A 10,810-nucleotide genomic window follows, 5' to 3' on the forward strand; every position below is an offset into this window, starting at 1 on the left:
CCAATATAAGAACTACAACTCCCAGAGAACACTTTGGACACGGCACCATTCTCCGCCGCAGGGAGAGCGGCGCAAGGCACGGCGGGAGTTGGAGTCAGAGGGAGGATTGAGAGGTTCAGAGGAAGGATTGAGGTGTCCGCAGAAAGACAAGCGCTAAATCCGCCTCTGATACTAGGACTCCTGGGATGAGTAGTTTTGGGGGTTTTGGGGTTTTTTTTTTTTTTCGTCCCCTGACAATTCCTAGATAACTACAAGCCCCATCGGTCACCGCGGTGGTCACGGAGACGGATAGGAGAGCATTTCGGTACTTGAAGTTCTCTAGGGCGGCTGCTTGGGCGCTAAGATTTATGGGAAACGTAGTGCTCCTAGAAACTGCAAGTAATGTCGGGAATGAAAGGGCGTCTGGGAATGTGGCGGGTTGGTGGCGGGCGGGGGTGGGTAGCTTAAAGAGAAAGTAATCTGTAAGTGAGGCTGATGAAGCCTCCGAGTCCACTGAAACCCCAAGTTAGAATAAAACACCCCAAGAACAAACAGGGCTCGAGAGACCGGTACGAAATTGGGCTGCGAGCCAGAAAGATTCAAGACTAAAGGCCTAATTAAAAACATCTGAGAGCTGAAATAAATGTAACATAAGAGGGTGTAAGTGATCTCGCCTTGACCAAGGTACACATCCAGGAGCACACCTTGCCCTTCCAGCCGGGGTCCTGACCTCACTCGACAGTGAGACAGAAGGATGGGCAAGGGCCCTGGAAGGCAGAGCCTGGTACTTCAGGTTAATCCGTTCAACTCAGCCTAGTGGGGGTGGGAGCCAGCTACATCTCAGTCCCCTTCACGGATTTGAGGCATCCCTCAAGTTCATCCCTATCTGCCTGTCCCCTCAGCTGTCTATCTGCATATGTCCTTTGTATCTGTCTCTGTGCTTGGTGTTCCTTCTGCCTTTATGTGTGACTTGTTCATTGGTCTCTGTGAGTGCCTTTTATATCCACCCATGTTTATCCTTTTCCACCTTACATGTGTCTGCTCCTGATTCTGCAGCTGTCCTCTGTCCACTGTAATTTCGTGTCTTTTTCTTATATAGTCGTCTTTGCTCCTTCCTGCTGACTGTGACTGGGTGCCCTCTATTTGTCAAGTGTGTGTGTGTCCTTTATATTCTAAACCACCTCTGTGTGGGCTCCATCTCCCTATTCCCAGAGCGGAAGGCTCTACTGAGCTCAGCCCTGAGAGACTGCTGAGATTTAGGGAGGAGGCTAAAGAGGAAGATGGAAAGGATGACCAAGGTGGGTGATGATGATAGCAACAACAAAGAGGGACAGTGAAAGCCTAAGCATGACTTCTGCATTAGACAAGACTGCTGTGGTCCCCTCCTCCCCACCTTCTCCATTTGTCTAAATCTCTCTGCCTTCACCAACAAACTCGTATGCTGCTTTCTCCATCTGTCTGCTTAAATCCGTCTGCTCCCTGCTCTGGATGCCCAGAGCATTTTTCTGCCCACCAATTCTTAAACTTTAATGTGCCTAAGATCACTGAAAAACTTTTTTAAAACGCAAACTTCTGAATTCCAGCCTAAGAGATTCTTCTTAAGTGGGTGGGGCCCAGAGGTGGGACCCAGAAGTCTGGATTTTTAAGCAACTCCTCTGTTGATTGCAAAGCAGGTGCACTAAGGATCACAACTGAGAAACTAGACTCCCCAGTGTTATCTTGCACCTGGCATGCTTTGCACATTGCTGCCTTCTAATACCAGCTTTTCCAATCTAGGCTCCCCAACCTACTTTCTGGTAAATTTGGACAGTCACTTCTCTTCTCTGAGTTTCCTTTTCCTCCTTTGTATGACAGGAAAGAGAATGGGAAACTTTCAAAGGGAAATGATTATCCTTTTTCCTGGCCAACACATCTTGCTGCCCTGCAGTGAAGAGACACCCCAAAAGGGCAGAGATCTTTTTTTTTTTAACAAATATTTTCTAAGCAGGGTCCTCTTACTGTAAACATTAATGATTTCCCTTAATAGGTAGATACCCTGCCCTCAAAAGGTTGTTTTCACGCAAGAAATTGATTAAAGAAATTTGAGGATGAGGATGGGAAGGAGATTTATTTCTCACTGCTTACTCCTTTATACCTTTTGAAATTTGTAACTTGTGCATGTATTACCTATTCAAAAGTAGTAATAACATTAATAAAGTCTTCCATTAAAGATAGTAAATTGAATAGACATACCTAATTTGGTTCCCTCCTGAAATTCTACTAAAACTTCAATTAAAGGAATTTTTCTAAGGCATCATCCACTCAATGGGCATGAGTTTGAGCAACCTCTGGGAGTTGGTGATGGACAGGGAAGCCTGGCATGCTGCAGTCCATGGGGTCGCAAAGAGTGGGACACGACTGAGCAACTGAACTGACCTGAACTGAAAGATCATTTTGAAAAGATTTGAACCCACAAAGATGGGCATGTGAGAAAAGGAGAGCACAATGACATTTTGGAAGGTGGAAAGCATCAGTGGTACTGATTTGACACATTCAAGAGAGCTGGGAAGCAAGCTGGCTGTGGGGAATGGTGAGACTCAGTCTGAACTATTTATGGAAACCTCAGAAGGTTCAGGAGTATGGCATCAAGTACCCCCAGAAGGGAAGGGGAAAAGTAAGAGCTGGTTAGCAATATTAGATCCCTGAGTCCCCTCCCCCGCTTCACACTCATGGAAGACGGCCTCTCCCCAAACCCAGACAAAATAAAGGAAGGTTTGGGGGTTTGGTTTTGTTTGTTTCCCAGAGGAATAAAACAGAGAGGGTTTCTGCTATGAAGAAAACCAGGCACAGTCAAGGGCATGGGTATTTTATAGACATCAAAGGAATTAAAGCAACTTGCACATAGAATACTGAGACCCCAGATCTGTTTTTCCCAGAAGGTTGGCCAGCAGCCTTTACCTTAAAGGCTAGATACTGGGGAAAATCTCCACTGGAAATGTGTTCAGCCCAAGAGGAAAGATCTATGGAATCCCATATCAGAGATTCCCCCTACAAATTTCCCATCCAGAAAACCCCCACACCAAGTTCTCAAATGAGAAGCTCCAACCACATGCCCATAGATCCAAGATGCCTTTTTAGTCTCTCACTATTTTTTAAGTCCCTCACTCTTAAACATGAGCAGGCACTCTAACATGAATGATAGAGACAAAACAAACAAGTAAAAATAGAGAAACTGCAGGGAGAAGAAAACTTCCAAAATCTATCCTCTTTCTCAGATAAAATATTGTATACATGAAACAAGAACAGGATGCCATTAAAAAGTGACAAGCAGAAAATACAATAGAACTCTTGAGAAATAAAAATAAAAGAGCACAGATAAAATTCTCACTAGAAGAGTTGGAAAAGTTCGGAAAACCAGAGAACCACCCAGAAGGTGTAATATCTGAACAATAAGAGTTCCCCCACCTCAAAAAAAAGAGGGAAGGAAATATCAAATAATTACAAAAAACCTCCCAGAACTGAGGGACAAGCTTTTTTTTTTTTTTTTTCTGATTGGAGGGGCCCACCCACTGCTCAGCATAGTGGTTAAAAATGAATCCACACCAGAATGAAATTTCAGGACACTGAAGACAAAAAGATGATCTTGAAAGTTCCCAAAGAAAAGAAACAGATCTCTTAAAATGGATCAGGACAGAATGTAATATAGATGAAAATGGAACAAGTGCCTCAGAAATCCCAAAGAGGGACTTCTTTGGTGGTCCAGTGGGTAAGAATCCATCTTCCAATTCAGGGGATGAGGGTTTGAGCCCTGGTTGGGGAACTAAGATCCCACACGCCGCTTGACTGCAACTAGAGAAAGCCCACACTTTGCACCAAAGATCCAGCACAGCCAAAAAAAAAATTTTTTTAAGAAAAAAAGGTAAAAAAAAAAAAATCTGAAGGAAAGATTCCAATCTAGAATTCAACACCAAGCCAAACTACCAGTCAAGTGGGAGGGTAGAATAAAGACATATTCAGACATGTAAGTTCTCCAAATTTTCCATTCTAAGTATCTTTATTCAGTAAGCTACCAGAGGATGTGCTCCATCAAAAAAAAAAAAAAAAAAGCGAGGGTGGGGGGCGGGTGGTGGTGGTGGTGGTGGTGGTTTAACCATGAAAGGGTTTTCTAAACCTAGGGTTTAGAAAATATAGGAGAGGGGCAAAGAGACTCCCCAGGATGCTCGAAAAGGGAGATTCCAGGAGGAAAGTGGAGACCAGACTGCTGACTCCCAGCCACCTGTTCATCTTCAGACGTACCCCTTTCCCCCAGCACTTCCCCAGGGCCCAGAGCGGCACCTGCCAATGCCCTAGGGGTATATGTGGGAATGAATGAAAGAGGCTTCAGGCCCATGGCAATGTGCTGGCAGAAAAGGCCTTTCACTACCTCCATTGCCATCTGTGCCCACAGAAGCCATAATCAGCCTCCTCCAGCAGGGCCAAAACTGCTCCTCTCTCTCCCCCAAGGGGGCGGGGCAGAGAACCCACTGGGGCTCAGCCTTATCATTCCAGAAAAGGGCCCTTGGCCCTCCCTCACCCATGCACTTCCCAGGCTCTTCTCCTCCCCAGGCCTCCCTACTGTCTCAGCGCAATGCCCTTGATGGGAAGGGGCTGAAGAAAGCAGTCAGATGTGATTAGAGCCAGTTATTCTGTCAGCCTGACTCTGGTTCCCTGTAAGTCTCAGGGACCAAGGGAAAAGCAGACAGACCTGGGGGCTGTGGCAATACACAGTGGGGGCTCTTCATTCAACCTTAGATGCCTCTGGAAGTAGCAAGGTTACTTCCAGCACTATTTGTCCCCAAACTCCTGCAAATAATGTCACTGAATGACCTTTGTGTGTGTGTGCTGTCGCTTCAGTCATGTCTGACTCCATGAGACCCTACGGACTGTAACCCACCAGGCTCCTTTGTCCATGGGATTCTCCAGCCAAGAATACTGGAGTGGGTTGCCATGCCCTTCTTTAGGGGATCTTCCCGACCCAGGGATCAAACTGGTTTCTCTCAGATCTTCTGCATTGGTAGGTGGGTTCTTTACCACTAGCACGACCACCAAATGACCTTTTTCATCTTGCAAATTGGAGAGGGAAATGGTGATGATCCTCACCGCTGAAAGAGATGAAATGGTACAGTATTATTCACTACAGTACTGTTGGTATTATCAAAAGAAAGGAAAAAACCTAAGCGCCCATCAACAGGGGCTAAATACTTCATTTCTGACACAGAAATGTCATGAGCTATTATGCAGTCATAAAAATGAATGTGGATTGGCAAATCTTTGTGAACTGAAATGGAAGGAGTTAAGATATATGTTAAGTAAAAGGTAGTAAAGTGTGGAACAGTATATATGGGATGCTACAATTTGATTAAGGGAAACAGCTCTATACTTGCTTGAAAATTATATAGAGAATATTACTAGAAGAAGACGTACGAAATTGGTAATTTTTTGCCTCTAAGAAGAAAACTGGGGTGGCAAGGGATGGGGAGGGGTAGCGTGAGATGACTTTTCACTAAATTATCTTGACTTTCTAAATTTTGTATCATATGCACATATTAATTCCATATACAAAAATAAGCTGAATTTTAATTTTTTATCTTACTTTTTGGCTTCATCCACCTTTTTTTTTTAAATTAAGCTGAATTTTTTAAATGGCATCTACAACTCATGGATCTTGAGGTGTTCCAACTCCCTCCTGGGTTATTTGTTTGTTTGACCCATGCCTCTTGGAATGCAGAATCTTAGTTCCCCAACCAGGGATTGCTTCCCTGCGGTGGAAGCGTGGAGTTTTAACCAGTGGATTGTCATAAAGTCCCTCCTTCCTGTTCTATGAAGGCTGAAGTTATCTCCCCTGAGGGCTAAGGAGCTATTGCCACCATAATTTTCGGAAGAGCAGAGAAAAGAACCCAGGAATGCAGCTCCCGAGCCCCTTCCACATGTGGGGTCATATGTCTCTCAGCAGAGACCACTGCAGTACCTTCCTGGGACCTGGCAAGTATAAGCCCCTCCACATCCATGCTGCCTTCAGATGAAGCTTCTGGAATTTCACCTCTGCTCATGCATCTCTCTTACCTAAACCCTTTAATAGCTCCCACTGTCAACCAATTACACTCTGAGGAGTTGGGCCCAGGGATTAGTATTTTTTAATTCTTCAAGTGACGCTAATGTACAGCTCAAGTGGGAAGCCATGGCCTCGGAACAGTGCTGTCCTTGGACTGCTGTGATAATGAAAATGTTCTATATTTGTGTTGTCCAGTACAGCCGGCAATAGCCATATGAGGCCACTGAACACTTAAAGAGTGCCTCATATGACTGAGGAAGGGAACATTTAATTTTAATCAATCAAAGTTTAAATAGATATGTGAAAAGAATAGCTTTAGAGAATGAATTCCAATGATTTTCACTTTTAAAAAACAGAATCTAGGTGTTCCCTGGTAGTCTAGTGGTTAGGATCTGGGCTTTCACTGCCATGGCCCAGATTCAGTCCCTGGTTGGGGCACTGAGATCCTGCAAACTGCATCATGGCCACAAAAAAATTAAAAAAAATAAACAACAAAAAACAGAATCCTTTTTTTTTTTTCCTTTTTTCTTGTCATACATTGATATGAATCAGCCATGGATTTACACATATTCCCCATCCCGATCCCCGCTCCCACCTCCCTCTCCACCCGATTCCCCCGGGTCCTCCCAGTGCACCAGGCTGGAGCACTTGTCTCATGCATCCCACCTGGGCTGGTGATCTGTTTCACCTTAGATAGTATACATGCTGTTCTTTTGAAACATCCCACCCTCACATTCTCCCACAGAGTTCAAAAGTCTGTTCTGTATTTCTGTGTCTCTTTTTCTGTTTTGCGTATAGGGTTATCATTACCATCTTTCTAAATTCCATATATATGTGTTAGTATGCTGTAATGTTCTTTATCTTTCTGGCTTACTTCACTCTGTATAAGGGGCTCCAGCTTCATCCATCTCATTAGGACTGGTTCATTTAATATCTCGAATAATAAAAATATTTTTAAAAAAGAATCCTTTTTTAAAAATATTTTTATTATTCGAGATATTAAATGTACAGAAGAGTTATACAACATAAGCATTTTAAAGAAAATAATTAATGTAATTAATAATAATACAAATATATTAACAGCTAATATCTGGGATACCTGAATATTCATTGGAAAGACTGATGCTGAAGTTGAAACTCCAATACTTTGGCCACCTGATGGGAAGAACTGACTCACTGGAAAAGACCTTGATGCTGGGAAAGATTAAAGGCGGGAGGAGAAGGGGACGACAGAGGATGAGATGGTTGGATGGCATCACTGACTCAGTGGACATGAGTTTGAGTAAACTCTGGGATTTGGTGATGGACAGGGAGGCCTGGCGTGCTGCAGTCCATGGGGTTGCAAAGAGCTGGGCAGGACTGAGTGACTGAACTGACTGAACTGAATACCTGGGAGTTCCCTGGTGGTTTGGGCTCTGCACGGCCACGGTTGAGGTCAGGGCTTCAGTCCCTGGCCGGGGAACTAAGATCCCACAAGCCTGTCCTAAGCATTTACGAATATCAACGTATTAATTGATTTATCAACATCCCCCTTTACAGATGTGAAAACTGAGGCCAGAAGGGCTGAGTCACTTGTGGCGGGTCACGCGGTAAGTGAATGGTGGAGTGGGACTCAAATCCAGGTAAACGGGTTTCCAGGCCCATGTGAACACCCACACCTATTGGAGCAGTGCCAGTTTTACCAGTGCATAAGGCTGGTATCTAGAAGCTCACTACAAAGGAACCCATTTTCTTGAACTAAATATTATTCAAAATCTCATAGAAATACAGTGGCAGGTGATTTTATCAAGCACTTACCATGTTCCTGGGCTCTATTCAAAGCACTTAAAAATACATTAAATTCATTCACTCTTCACCACAACTCCTTTTTACAGACCATTTTACAGAGATGCAAACTGAGACTGGGGGCAGTTAAGTAGTTTTCCTAAGACATCGTATGTCACAATGGCGAAACAGGTACTTAGACTTTGTTATCTCAGGCTTTTTTTTTTTTTTTTAAATCTCAAGACTCTTAACCACTCTGACTCATTGTAAAATGCATAAAAGCATGGGTTGTTTTTTTTTTTACTTTGGGTGGCACCAGTGAGAAGGGGCAACGGAGGCAGTTTTGAAAACCACTGGGCTGAACTATTCATCCTCCTCTCCTCCATTTTCCAGAAGGGGTAACCAGGGCCAAGCAGAGGTAATGGGAGCAGGTCACACAGTGTTGAGGGCTGGGACAGAAGCCAAACCCCTCGACTCTCTTTCAGGAGTTAAAGGGAAGGAAACTGACATTTCCTTTGAACCTAATGAGCAGGTAAGGTTTTCACTCAGATGATCTCCGTTTCTTTTCACAACCACCCCATAAGGGTAGCTATTTGTATTAGTATTTTTGCAGTAGAAGAACATTTTGTTTAGAAATTCTAGTTAAGTCATTTGTTAAAAGCAAGTATCAAACCCAGGTCCCTTCACATGCAAAAACAATTTCCCCTAGACCACATTACCTTCCTCTAGTATTCTAAGCTTCACAACCCTACTGTTGTACAGTTCCTCCTTCTGTCTGACATGGTCAAAAATAAGTCCCCCACCATCTCCCTGACTTTGCTCCTCCAGATTCATTTCAGAACTCTAGAGCCAGATCAGCACCCACAAGTCTTCTCTGCCCTAGGGCCCCAAGTCCACTGACTTCTTTCTTGACCTTCCTCCCACACAAATGTAGAACCAAGCACCAGCGTCAAAAGAACCATTTCACGGAGACATCTATGAACTGGCTCCAAACTGAGCTAGCCATCTGGGGGCCGTGACCCTGTGTTTTGGACCTTACTAATCAAACTGAGGTTTAAACCAGCAGCAGCACCTGGGGTGATGAAACAGAAATGCAGGCAACCCCAAACCTACTGAGTTAGAATCTGCTTTTTAAGAGGCTCCCCAGGTGATTCATTTGCACGTTGAATTCTGCAAAGCACTAAGTTAGACCTGAATCCCAGGGGATGCAGGCTTACACCCGCCCCTGTAACTGACCCTCTTCAGCTCTTGGCTTGGTTGTTAGAGGCAGCTGTGAATTGGTTGATGATGTTATTGTAAGGAGAACTTGGATATTAAATTGCAACCAAGGCCTGGGAGATTATTGCAACAAAGGGAACTCTGGTTGTTTTATTTCAACCAGCATCTGCATGGTGGGCTGAATAACAGGCCCAAGAGATTTGCTGCAAAATAAGAATTTAAGAAGCCTTATTGCTATCTCCACACAATAAAGTGGAGAAATGGATAGGAGTCTGGCTTGAACTAAACTGGGGTGAGCTAAATTGGAAAATAGTTTAAAAACGCATTGGTTGCACTGAAACAGCATATTTATAATACTGGCCTGGACACTAAAAGGAAACCAACTGTGACGCTGGATTTACTGAAATATCTCTAAGAACTTGTGACAAGATTCTCTTCTAATAACAATAAGAACAACAAAGAAAGGTATTAGACTGACAGAATCTGGCCTATCACACTGACTGCATTTCAAACTGGAATGCATGGTAGAGTAAACACTAACTGGGACCTAGCGGCTCTGTTGCAACAAGTTTGGATTTGCTATTGAAACAAATCGACAAGTCTGTGGCTGAGGGCATGCATGAGGACCTTACAGAGTGTCCTGCTGCGCCAGCAGCTCGAGCCCTGGAATGCCTGTGGACAGGGCCGGGGGGACTCCTATCATAAGGGTGGATTATGCTGAGAGGCCATACTTCATAAAGGCAAAACTTGTGAAATGCACTGTATAAGGACAACCAACTGATATGAAGGACCACAGGGAACAAGGTCAGGCCTTGGCTAACGATAAGCAGCCATCCCATGTCAGTGAGTTGGCAGGAAAGTAATGTGATCCCATCTCAAGCTGAGGAAACTGAGGCTCAGGGAGATGTTCAGAGGGTAGCACAATTCTCACTGCTAGTGAGCAGCATGATAGGATGTGGCCCTGGACCTGGGCCTTTTGGCTTCATCTTGCAGTTCTTTATCAGGGAGATTCTGCATATGCTTTGAAGTAGGATCAGGAAATTGTGGGAAGAAAAACTCACATATTTTTTCTCTTCAAACCTATAATATTTTGTTGCAAAATTTTAAGAATCTAGACAATACTATAAGATCCAAATATCTTATTTCTAAGTTACCACAGGTGTCTGGGATTTCGGCAAATCCAAGATCAATACAGTGACAGCAAAATAAAGATGTAATTATGGCAAAATTTTGTTTGGTTTAATGATAAAACCCGAATCCAAGTTTTGGCTCTGTCATTTCCTTAATATATAACTTAAGCTGAAATGTAGTCTCTGGAATCCAGCAAAATCACTCTTGTCCGTTAAGGCCCAACTCAAAGTCAACACCTTTGTAAAACCTTCGCAGATTCTCCCAGACTCTCACCTCCACCTGCGCCTCCCCAAGAGAGGTAGTGACCTCACGCTTCATCGAAGTGGGATTGGGATTTATTGGCATTCTACTGTCTATTCCCACTAGAACGGAGCTCATCTTTGCAGGTTCAGCTGGTGGTGAAGCCCAGATCTCTTTTGCCAGAAAGTACATAAAGAACAGAGTTCTATCTAACGCACACGGAACGTGGCCACTTTGCGCCACAAGCGCTCCGAAATCTCCTTGCTAACAAATTCCACAAAGGCCGTGGTAGGGCGCAATGCCCGACATTTCAGGGGACACCCCGCTGACTGTAAGCCCGTCGAGGCCCAGGCCGAACTTCTCTGAGCTCAGTGGCGCCGTACCTAGCCCTCGCCCCAGCGCCCAGCA

Source organism: Dama dama, chromosome 20 (genome assembly GCF_033118175.1).
Source record: "Dama dama isolate Ldn47 chromosome 20, ASM3311817v1, whole genome shotgun sequence".
In the NCBI taxonomy this organism is placed as follows: domain Eukaryota; kingdom Metazoa; phylum Chordata; class Mammalia; order Artiodactyla; family Cervidae; genus Dama; species Dama dama.